The following is a 12,352-nucleotide window of genomic DNA, read 5'->3' on the forward strand; positions in this document are numbered from 1 at the left end:
ACAAATAGAGAAGTTTTACTTCTTATCAGAAACGCTTTCTACTACTGACTTCTTTTGCCACTAAAAAAAAACCCAAACCCAAAACACCCAAACAAAAAAAAAAACAACTAAAAACCAATTCCCCCAAACTCTTACAAAGCCTAGCACTTTCATGCTGCCCTCCATAAAATAATAATAATAACAACAACAAAACAAAAATCCATATGTAATCTTTGAGATTTAAAAAAAACCCAATCTTTTTTCTCAAGTCTATCTTGGGAACCTGAAGAGGGGAATTGCTACACACCGGAGTTTTCCTCCCTGAATATGTAGCGCGGGTTTCACCTGGCACAATTTTTAGCCGAGTTTCTTTGGCTCAAGCAGATTGAGTTTATTCCGACATGATGTTTTTTTATGAGATCGAGCATGGCAAAACCAGAGAAGAGGCCAGTTGATGGTGTCCACTGTTCCTGCAGCTGCCAGCTGCTTTCAAAACACGTGTTTCTGGGTCTTGGCTGACCATTTTTACATAGTAGCCTTTAAATTCAGAAAAAAATCGTGGAAAAGCAGTGAGAGCTAGCTGTGTGCTAAAGGGTATGAGACAAATTCAAGTGAAAAGTACCTGCTGGGTAATCATGTAGGGTTTTCCTAGGCAGAATCTGCATTAGCTCTCCTGGATGTATACTTTCTTTGGATTTTGCACTAGTACCCTGTTAGTGGAAGGAGGTAACCTTTCTGCCTGTATTTAAGAGAGAAATGAGAAAATGTACATATCTAGCTTTAGTGGGGAAGGCAGCCTGCCTTCAGATCAAGAGTGTGATGAAAATCTGCAAACCAAACACTTGTTGTGGCAGCCCTGAGTGGTCTGTGTCTTGGTAATTCGAGCATTTATAGCCTGTGAAAATTTTACTGCCAAGGACAGGAAGCTTTCAGTACATGTTAACATCCTCACAGAAAGGAGTTCGAAATTAGTGTTATAAACAACAACACAAATCTTTGAAAGAAAAGTAAGGTTAAGAGCCTCCGGAAGGCAGCAAGGAGTTGCAAAGCATTGTTATTGACTGGTCTAGATTAAACAGCACAGAGGAAGATTTCAATTTGATAACGTCACTGCCTTCCAGTTTTTCTTTTCTGCTTCTGCTGACAATTTTGTAAGGTAATTAAATTGGCTGATTGAAGTCACAGTGGTCGTGGGGCGATAAAGACCGTTTGGATTTAATGGAATTTAGAAACAACGGTGCGCTGCACACACCTCTTACAGAACAAGAATTTTAATGACTCATTCAGGGTGCTGACTACATAGAATGTCCCGGATGAGTTTATTTGAAAGGGCAAAGCAGATTATTTGTATACAGTCTTTATTGCACTAGATAGGGGAATTAGAATTATCCCTTTAAAAGACTCATTATTGCATTATCAAGGTTTAATGTAGGTTAAGAAAGTTTTCATCCATGTGGGCTTTCTGCAATATCCTCAGATCCTTTCACTCAGTGTTTGGAACACCACTAGCCTTGTAAAATGCTTTTCGTACAATTGTCTGATAGATTGGATGCTGAGGAGTGTAACTCATTTCTTACTGACTGCTCCTTGTCTTTTGAAGTGATGCAAAGTTCGAGTAATTCCTCCCATTTACACGTAGTTGATGAATGAAATGGTTTCTATCACTGCAGATAAGGAACCAGAGAAGGAAAAAGATTTTCCTAAACTCAAATAGTAGAGTGTTTTTATTTTTTTCTATATATATTATTATTTTGCCCAACATAAAATCCCCTTGATATAAAAAAAAAAAAAAAAAAAAAACAGCAGAAAAACAACCAACAAAACACACCCAAATATGTTGTAGTTATTGCAAATAACAGCAGGTCTTTTTCTCGTACTTAAATATATTTAGCTTGTCAGTTTCTGAGATTTAACTTTCATCCTCTTTAACCTCTTTCAGAGGAACAATTACTAGATGTTCTGTCAATAATGCAAAAGAGAAACTAGAAGGTGCCTTACTTCCATACTCCTTGATCTGCAAGGCAAATTAATGTTTCCCGAGTAAGCTTTTTATAATGTTATGCTGTAATGCATATTGAAAGATTAGATTAAGCAATATGATAACATAATGTCGTTATGCTGTCACATCTGAATTGGAATATGGTGAATCAAAGACCACTGCCATATTAATACTTACAGTTTTGTGCCACCTCCTCCCCAGCCTTGCCCTCTGAGTCTTTTGGCTCCTTTATTATAAAGTAATAATTGTCTTAGGTTTATATAGTGCCTTCAGTTTTAACAACCAAAGCTTTCAGTAATGCAGGGTACAGAATAAACATGTTAACGTATTCTGATTACTGGAGCTCAGCCAGCTCCTGGGTAAATTAGATGGTATTGTAGTACTATGCAGAACACTAAAGAGAAGCCCCTAAAATGTATTCTTAATTTCATTAAAAAAATAATTCTTAACAAATTAAAGCTAAAAAGCTCTTCTTATTAGAAGCGACATATAAGTGCAGGGTTCAAGACCGCTCTTTTTACGTATCCTGCAAAGATATGCTTGGATCAAAATGTTGAGTGTTTTGGGTCAGCCTGGATTCAAACTTCCTTGAAAATTATTCCTGTGCAGTCTTTCCAAAGTGCTACTGAAGTACAGTATCTCATCTAGGAATGTGTTTGGTATCTTTGTTTGATGTATCTTTCAAATGAAACACTTTATAAATATATTATGTAAAAATGTCTGTTTCAATTTCTGTGGGTTATAGAAAAACAGGTTACTTGCTAGTATGGTAACTAGTGTCTACAGCAGGGCTAGTTTAAAGCATAGCTACACTGTAGTCCTTAGATAACGTTTTTCTTTAGACAACAGGTTTTGTTATGAAGCATCAGAAGGTTAATTCATGTATGGGTCTTACAGAATTTCATCTGTGTATCTGGGGAATTATATTGATTTACATCAGCTGAATGTCTATTTTATTATATTTGTATTTCCATTCCCAAACTCTTTAAACACCCCTCAAGAAAGTGGTGACTGGGATTTGAAAGTCAGTTGAACTAGGAATGTTGAAAATGTCTGTCAATATTTCAGCATGAGTTCCCCAGGCTGTTAGAATCACTAATTCTTATATTAGGCTCAGTAACACTCTGACAGAAAAACAGTCCAGGGAGAGCTTACTATGCTGTCAGAAACCTGACAAGGTTTTTAATTTAATGTATAATGGCTTTTTTTTTTGCTTTTTTTCCTTCTATTTTAATAATTTTCTCTTTGTCTCTAATGTTTCCTAAATATATAAACACTCTATCTGATTTCAATGCGTGTAGCTAAATCTTAAAAGTACTAAATGATACATGCTGTATTTTTACAGATGAATGGAAAAAATAATGTTGCCTTCTGGGTGGGCAAAACAATTTTGAAAGACCAATGCACCTTTAAAAAAAAAACAAAATCCCAAACAATAAACCACCAACTTTTGCACCTTGGATCATTTTATCCCTTCTCTCACTTCCTCTTTTTCCTTTTTAATAGCTGAATTGGAAATGATTAGTTACCTATCTATTCAAAAGAGGAATGTATGTTTGAATGTTGTTTTTCTGGTCCTTTTGGGGAAGTCTTCACTTTTCTAACTTTCTGGGAAACTACATGAGAAAATTAAAAACCCTGAATGGCCTAATCTCTGTCTAATATCTAAACTTCTAGTCCAAGCCAAACCTTAGGCCTCCCCTGCAGTATTTGGAGACTGAAGGAGGTAGAAGATTTAGACAAGGTTGGCTTGGGCTGGATAACTTTCACATGGCAAAAGTTAGGCTAGATGTACCATGGCTTTCATGGCATCAGCAATATGGAAAGAGTGAAAGTGGATTGAGTACGGATCTTTGTTTTCTCCCCAGGCTTTAATGTTTAGATAGGAATTTAAAAGGGGAAGATAAAATATGTTAATGGATAAACAGTTTCTTCCTGATATTAGAAAAAAAAAAGCTGAAACAGAAGCTGCTCACTTGCTCTGCTAGCAAATAAGTGGTCCTTGCTATCACAACAGGGAATCTTAATCAGCTCTGTAAATAAGGACTTGTTTTTGAACAAACTGATTAGTTTCTTTGCAGGAGTTTATAGAGTAAAATTTATCAAGCTTGCTTTAAATGATGCAGATCTACTTTATCTTTGGAAGAGAATGCTATCTTCACATTTAGCTCTTTCTGTTTCTCCAGTAAAATGTTTCAGGTGTCATATTTCTCTGAATATAAAAATAGCTATTACTTTAAAATGGCTTCATAAGGTAACTGATACTGAATTTAAAGGACTTTTATTCAAATTCTCCTTCATGTGCATATACACACTTAGTAGGTAAGAATCAGGGTAAATTTATTAAGGTTTATTTTATACTTGAACTTTCCATCCATTTGGGCTTTAGTCCTCCAGGATCTAAATGTATACCAGCTACTTCAGTCAGCTCAGGAGCTAAACATATATCAGCTGTATCAATCAGCTAATGTTTATGCTATTACATAAAAGTTGCACAATTAGGGCATGACTTACCAAACAGTCCCTAGTAAAAATAATTGTGCTAGTAAGCATGAAACATTTACAAGAAAATCTGAGTCTCATAGCTCACAGTGGTCAAATTTATAACTTTCACTTTTTCCTTTTTTTTTTTTTTAAACATGTAAGCAAATATTTTTAAGTCCTACCGCAACATTTCACATTGTAAAAACTTGAAGAAAGCAGTTGTTCTTCCTGTAAAACAATTAAATCTTCTGTTCCCATCTATATTTTCAGAGTTGGTGTTTGATTATAAGTCAATATCTACTCCCTAGGTTGTCAGAGAAATAGAGTCCTTAGTAGTTTAATGCTAAGTTAATTTATGTTAGTGGTTTTTTTATTTGATGATATGAAATCTGTGTGTACTTTGTAAAGTTACTTATATGCAGTTGTTCACAACTATAACTTATGGATCTATTTACAACTATAATTTCTGGATCAAATATTGAAATAAAAAAAAAATTGTAGCACACTTTAAGTCTGATCCTACTATAACTTTCTGTTCAGGTTGGTGGCTTCTGTTAGTACAAAATAAGAATCAGAGCTGCGAATTGGAGGACACTTTAGAAAAAGAATCTTAGAATCATAAAATCACAGAATAACTAGTGTTGGAAAGGACCTTAAGATCATCTAGTTCAAACCCCCTGCCATGGGCAAGGACACCTCACACTAGGCTGGATTGACCAAGACCCTGTCCAACATGGCCTTGAACACTGCCAGGGATGGAGCATTTACAACTTCCTTGATCAACCTGTTCCAGTGCCTCACCACTCTCACAGTAAAAAATTTCTTCCTTATATCTAACCTAAATCTTCCCTTTTTAAGTCTGAACCCTTGTACTATCACTACAGTCCCTGATGAAGAGTCCCTCTCTAGCAATCTCGTAGTGCCTCTTCAGATACTGGAAGGCTGTTATGAGATCTCTGCTTAGCCTTTTCTTCTCCAGGCTGAATGGCCCCAGCTTTCTTAGCCTGTCTTTGTATGGGAGACTCTCCAACCACTTTCTCATCCTCATGGCTCTCCTCTAGTTATAGACCTTTTTAATGCTAAAATTAAGTCATTATGTTAATGCCTATGAAAATCTGTCTGTTTATCCTAGGTATAGTCATTGCCTGGATGAGTTAGTGATAGACTATTCTTCCTAATATGTATGATTAGGTCCATAATGATGCTGAATGTCATAGTGCTCTTCCAGTCAAGCCATCTGTGCTGGTTTACATTAGCTAAGGAGTTCATTCTAGAATCTGTCTTTCCTTGTACTTTACGTATTTTCTGTAAACAGAAGGTATTTTGTAAAGCAATAAATTTTGCAACATTTATCCTACAAAGCAGAAAATCTTTAAAAGGAACTCCATGTTACTTGTTAAAGAATTAGGTAAAAAGGTATATTAGGGAAATTAAAATCATACAGGGTACCCTAATTGAGGAGAAATAATTTTCTTTTAAAATGCTTCATCATTGTAATTTTAGGGTTTATATTTATTAACAGGAATATGTATGATCACATTTTATACATTTCAATAACTGAAATTCTTTCAAAAAATCATGCAGAACAATTAAAAAATATCAGCATGCATTTGAGTATTAAAATTCAATATTCCTGCTTCATGTTTTACCATTTAACAAGGACCAATATAAGGACTGAGCCCTAGGGAACCTGTTTTCTAACACTATTGTTTTTTTGATTGTTACAGTTTTCATGGCTTACTATACTTCCATTTTTAAATTTTTTTTTAAATTTAAATTGAAAAAGGACCCTAAACCATCTACTATTCTTTTAAATGCAGAATTATTAACTGGAAAAATATTTCTATGTTCTTGTTTGGAAAAATCTAGTGTTTCTGGCGTTATATTGCACCTATATATGTTTCTTTATATGCTTCTCTCTAGTACATGTAGCAATAAGCTTTTGATACTTCACTCTCTGAAGCTGGTACTTGAAATGATTACTGTGCAAAATAGAAATGTAAAGCCAGTGACCGGTTGTAACTAATTGGATGACAAATGTGAAGGTTTTTCTTTTAACAGAATGCATATTAATACAGAGGGAGTATGTTTTGGTAATTTTTTACAACTATGCTTTTGAATCAGTCCATTTTCTGAGCAGTGCTTTTCTGTTTTGTTTGTTTTTTTTTTCTGTTTTTTTTTTTTTTTTTTTTTTTCTAACAGTTCCTTGGTGCCCTGAGATGCTGGCCTATTTTAGACACTGAACTACTTACACATTCTCCCAGATAACCCTGACTGCACTAAAACAAAAAAGAAAAAGCTTATAGGTAGTATGGAGGTGGTTTGAGAATAATAATGCAGATAAATTAAATACCATCAGTGATGAACAAATAGTGCAGAAAGAAATTGAGAAGCATTAATGCAAAAAAATGCAAAAAGGCCATATACAGCTGTGCAAATAGTAGGATTTTTTTTTCCAAACATAAAGATGATACTTGGCAAAATGATCTAATAATACCAAAAAGAAGGTATAGCTTTAGCTTTGTAAATTAAGAATTTGCCCAGTTAAATCCCTTTGCTTGTTATGGGATAGCAAGTATAATTTTTACATAAAAACATAGCTAAAGAATTTATGCCCAGATTTGATCTTTTCTTAGCCTTGAGGGAAACGTACACGGGGTCAGTTCAGGAGAAGTGGTAAGCCCTGTGCCTGCTTCATCTGTAAGCAGCTGAAGAAAGAATATGGAAATTTGTGGAAGATACATGACTTGCTTTTGGTACTGCTATATGTGTTTGAATGTCCTTGAGAAGGAAAGACTATAAAATATGACTATTATTAAGGATTATCTCTTCAGATCTCGACAGACTCTGTCATTCATGGCATTTAATATGTCTGCAGAAACTTACTTTGTGGCTGTGATACAGCTAAGAAAAATGTGTTCAAAAAAGCATTAAATCAGACTTCCTAATGTTTTTGCAAACCTACCTAAACAATGAAAAATTAGATTTAAACATCAAATCAACATTAGCTAGTCACAAAATCTTCAGTACTACTCATTTGTCATCTTTTATGTCCAGATATGGGAGACCTCAAATTTAGCTATGCATTTGTATCCTTCTGTGATTGTTAAAGTTCATTAAACATTGTGTTTGTCGGAACTTGAGGTAAGACTATGCCATATTCTCATATAAACAGCATGGGTTGCTTTTCAGAGTATTTTTCACACTTTTGATTCATAGGAAGATGCTTGAGTTTGGTAAAACTCTTGTGTCTAGCTGTCCTGTGGGCACAGGAGATGTTCACATCGATTTCCTTTACTTTCTTGTCATCTTTTAGTTTGTAAAGAAGTTGCAGTGTGTGTTTTTGAAACATTTTCCCCCCTCCTCTGTTATCACAGACCATTACAAAAAATAAATCCTTTCTACTTTGGGGTTGCACTACTATTGTGGTTGAAGCCCAGCCTGTAACAGAACCACCCAGCAGCTTGCTGACTCCCCTTCTTCTCTCCTTCTTCCTTCCGCCACTCCTGGAGGGATGGGGAGAACTGAAAGAATGTAACTCCCATGGGTTGAGATAAGAATAGTTTAGTAACTAAGGTATGACACAAAAAACTACTGCTACCATGAATGATAATAATGATAAGGGCAATAACAAGGGGAGAGGATACAGTTTCTCACCACTTGCTGACTGATACCTAGCCCTACCCAAGCAGCAATCTGGGCCTTCCATGTAACTCCCCCCAGTTTATATACTGGGCATGATGTGCTGTGGTATGGAATACCTCTTTGGTTAGTTTGGGTCTCTGCTTCCTCCCGGCTTCCCCTCCTCCCTGGCAGAGCATGAGAGACTGATCAGAGTCCTTGATCAGCGTAAACATTACTTAGCAACAATTAAAAGTATCAGCGCTGTTCCCAGGATGGTGCACTGCACCAGCTACTAAGTAGGAGAAAAATGACTGCTACTGCTGAACCCAGGACAGCTACATACTAGTTTCTTACTCATTAGAGTCCATCTGATGGTTATAAGGACAGAAAATTAAAAGCTGCCTCGCTCCACTCTGGTTATATACTTACAAAAATAAACAGCAATATTTTCACTAAGTCATATTAACAATAGGCTATTGGACTTTTGATAAGTCTTTTTATTATCTTGTTTGTCAGTCATTTCAGATTGACACAGTATCTTTGTGAATAGAAGAAAGAAACTGGGCGCCAATAGTCTTGCAAGACCAGCCCTGTGTGAATGTGTGCACGTGCATATATTTTCCTGCTGTCCTGTGGCCCAAATGTAGGGGGTGGTGGAGAAAAGGAAAAAAAGAGGGAATATGTCTCCTTTGCTAAATTGTCTTTAACATAAACCAGGAGAATTGCCTGAGGGTACATTGGGGTCTTTGATGGTAGGACTCATAAGGACTATCCATCTGCTTCCTGACAAGTAGTGTGAGCCTGGGATAGCAAAGAGCTGTGAAGAATCTGTTCTCACATGGTGTGATCTTCATGAATATTTTCAAAGTGGTCATGAAAACAAAAGATTTTCAAGAAAGATGTTATGAAATTCAGCAAAACCCACACAAAGTCAAGCATATTCATGATGGGGAAAAAAGAGAACACTTCAGAATTTTCTATCCTAAGAAAAAAAACCCTTAAGTTATGTGAATAAAGTTCTGGATATATATGTGTTCTTATGCATTCAACACAATCCTCACCCCCTACTGCTAAGAATGTGGAAATGGTACTTGTTAACGTGTCAACTCGATTTGCCATGGAGCAATTTTCTTAGTGTAAGGGAAATTTTCATTTAGAGAGTAGATCTGCCTCTGTGTGAGACCCATAGCAACTTACTTTCACTACTGTTTTAAGAGGAGGTAATTATGACAGTATTACTAGGTGTGACTAGCAGTCACATAAATCAGTAGATATTATTAAAGTTAATTTCTGCTGCAATTTAATTTCTTATTTAGGGTAGCCTAAAACGACAGCACCGCATCAAACCTTTAGGTTTATTTTCTGGGCCTTCATTATAAGGTGCTGTTGGTATGCCAAGGATCAGTGTTGTAGTTGTTTGCTGAGGAATTAGGGGAACTCCTGAGGAGACAGAAGAGTCTTTATTACTTCCATATTTGATTAGGCACAATTTCCACAAAAGCTTGCACACACGAGTAATTTCACAAAATATGGTCAATAGGTGCAAAGCCAGAAGGGATTTTACATCCATGGATCATCCTGTTGAACCACAATTTAAAAAACCCAAGAAGCTGAAGGAAGTGACTAAATATTAGCTTATGTTTTAGAGTTCACTTAGCTCTGACGATGAAGTAATCCATGGAAGATCATTTTGTCTATTTTGGCAAAAAGTAAAACTTCCGAAAACCAGAACATGTTTGCTTTGGTGTCACACTAAAGATGGTTGAGCTGTTCATGCTAAGCAAATTCAGAGAAAAAAAACGTAAAGGGGTCTGGAACTGATAAAAATATGAACTTATTATTTGAAGATAGTCTTTCTAGAAATGTAGAAAATCTTGAAAACAGCGAAAGTAGACTAAGTTATTAACTTTTTTTAATAAAAGAATATTATAATTCATAGGTTTTTAGGTAGGTTGTTTTAAACAATGAAAGGAAGTACGAATAATAATGAAGAAAATTATGTAATTCATTGCCAGAGAGTGTTCTGGTTCTCACCCCCTCAGCAATTGCATACATTTAAGGAAGAAAGGTCTCTAGTAACATTATCACTAGTTCTGGTTCTGTGAGTCCCTAAGTAAGTAAAAGTGGAAAGAAGGAGAAATCATAGTAAGAATTATTCTGTTTCCCTTGTTTTCTTTTCCTTTCCCTTAAATTTTGACTGTTGCACTTTTTGGATACAGGGTAATGTATGTTGGAAAAATGGTTATTTTCCATGCTACTTTATGATCATTCTTATGATCTCTATAACATGCATAGTCAGAGAATATAGAAAGTGATGTCAGTGAGCTACTGTGCTGTTACTGGAGATTAAGATAACAAAGGTTAAGGAACAAATGGTGCAGCCTTCATATATGAATGAAGTAATGAGAAACCATTAGATACTGTAGAAGAAAAGAGAAATTTAAAATAACAGTTAAATACAATGTAAATAACAAATGATATGTGGCAAGGAAGAATATAAAATTATCATTGGAGATCCCCAGGTAAAATACTAAACAGTGTCTTGACAAGTTTTTTAGTGCTAGCACTTGAGTGCTATTGAAATGGAGAGATGTGGATAATGGTATTTCTAATTACAGAAGTGTGTATCCAACTTGTCAGTTTTTTGCCTTACTTCTCTCAGAAGAACCTGTTCAGCTAGGGTTAAAATGGAAACTTGGAGATAAAAGTAATTTTACCTTATATATTAAAGAAAAAACAAAGTTATTTCTTTCCTTCTGGTCAATGATATTACTGATTTAGAGACTGGAAAGCTACTGTTTTAAGAACACAGAAACTGGAGAGCATGGTTTCATGCTATAATCAAACTCTGCCGATGAGAAACATTACTGTGTCACAAGAAAAGAATTATTGGCCTTTGTTAGATCAATAGATCACTTGCATCATTACCTCTATGGGAGAAAGGCTATTCAAAATAATCCTACAGCTGCCCACTGGCTGTTGAGAGTCCAAAGCCCAGAAAGGCAATTGACTCAGTAGTTCCACAAAATAAAGCAATATGATTTTATCTCTCAGTATCTTCACGGAAAAAGTAATGAAGTTGTTGACGCCTTACTAAGGACACTGTGTTTGTGTACCTCATGAATTACATGTGGGAAGTTAAAGAGTTTGCATACATATGCCAAGATTCTTCATGTGCCAGTTTTCTAGAAATATTTCATTTGGATGAAATAAAAAGGACTACAAGTATAGCTGTGTATGAGGCTAATGGCACAATTATGATATGATTCATAATAATTCATAAAATAAACCTCAAGAATCCCTGCTCAAGAATCTTGTGTTATCTGATATAGCCATTCTTGAAACGGATCTCCCGTGAGCTTGCTTGTTTGACTGGATGCTAACTAAAAAAAACAGACAAATGTTGCCAGTGACCAGACAAATCTTAGAATGGTTTGAGTTGGCGGGATCCAGTCCCACCCTGCCTGCCAGTGGCAGGGACACATTCCACTAGACCAGATTGCTCAAAGCCCCATCCAATCTGGCATTGAACACTTCAAGGGATGGGGCATCCACAGCTTCTCTGGGTGACCTGTGCCAGTGTTTCACCACTCTTTTTCTAACATCTAATCTAAATCTACCTTCTTTCAGTTCAAAGCCATTCCCCCTTGTCCTGTCAATACATGCTCTTGTAAAAAGTCCCCCTCAGCTTTCAAGAGAGAAATTGCAGTTATGTTAAAATATTAATTTAAGAAGACCATAGATTGAAGTGAGTACCATACCTGAATGACAGACAGTGGTTCTCAGGAATCTACTGATAGTTATGCACAGTTGTCTTTTTGGGATGCTCATAACTGCTGAAAAATTATTTTTTTTCTTATTGATATTATTTGAAAAGAATGCTGGTAAATCCTGTTTAATAATAATAAAAAAAAGCAGCTTCTAACAGTACTAATATAAAATTCCTCCATGTACTTTGAAAAACATGTGGTCATGATAGATGATAGGTTTCCATATGAAATGATAGATTAAAAAAAAATACCACACAGAAAATTTTAAAAAATTCTGAGTGCTGTTTTTACTTATGAAACTAGTAGAAGGATGTTGTAAGTAATGTGTGTTTGGCAACCTTGTCCCCTTCCCCAGTTAGTGGCACAATACATACTTTTAGGTTAGTCAAAAGTACAAACAAAGAAATTTTTTTGCCTATGTATAAAACCAGTTTTCATAAAATGAAATCTGTGCGATGACTGTGTAGTCTTTGGTTTTGAGTCAGCATTCTGAAGG

The 12,352-nt window shown here is 35.6% G+C and overlaps 2 protein-coding genes across 6 annotated transcripts in view; one reads left to right on the forward strand and one right to left on the reverse strand.

The window, feature by feature from the left end:
• The window catches only part of LOC134158493 (uncharacterized), a 494,286-nt gene that overhangs the window by 64,449 nt on the left and 417,485 nt on the right, over positions 1-12,352 (reverse strand). The window lies entirely within an intron of this gene.
• Positions 1-12,352, forward strand: part of GRIK2 (glutamate ionotropic receptor kainate type subunit 2) — a 405,127-nt gene that overhangs the window by 9,839 nt on the left and 382,936 nt on the right. The window lies entirely within an intron of this gene.

This window comes from Pezoporus occidentalis, unplaced genomic scaffold (genome assembly GCF_034315485.1).
Source record: "Pezoporus occidentalis ecotype Australia unplaced genomic scaffold, CSIRO_AGI_Poc_V1 ctg13, whole genome shotgun sequence".
Taxonomy (NCBI): Eukaryota; Metazoa; Chordata; class Aves; order Psittaciformes; family Psittacidae; genus Pezoporus; species Pezoporus occidentalis.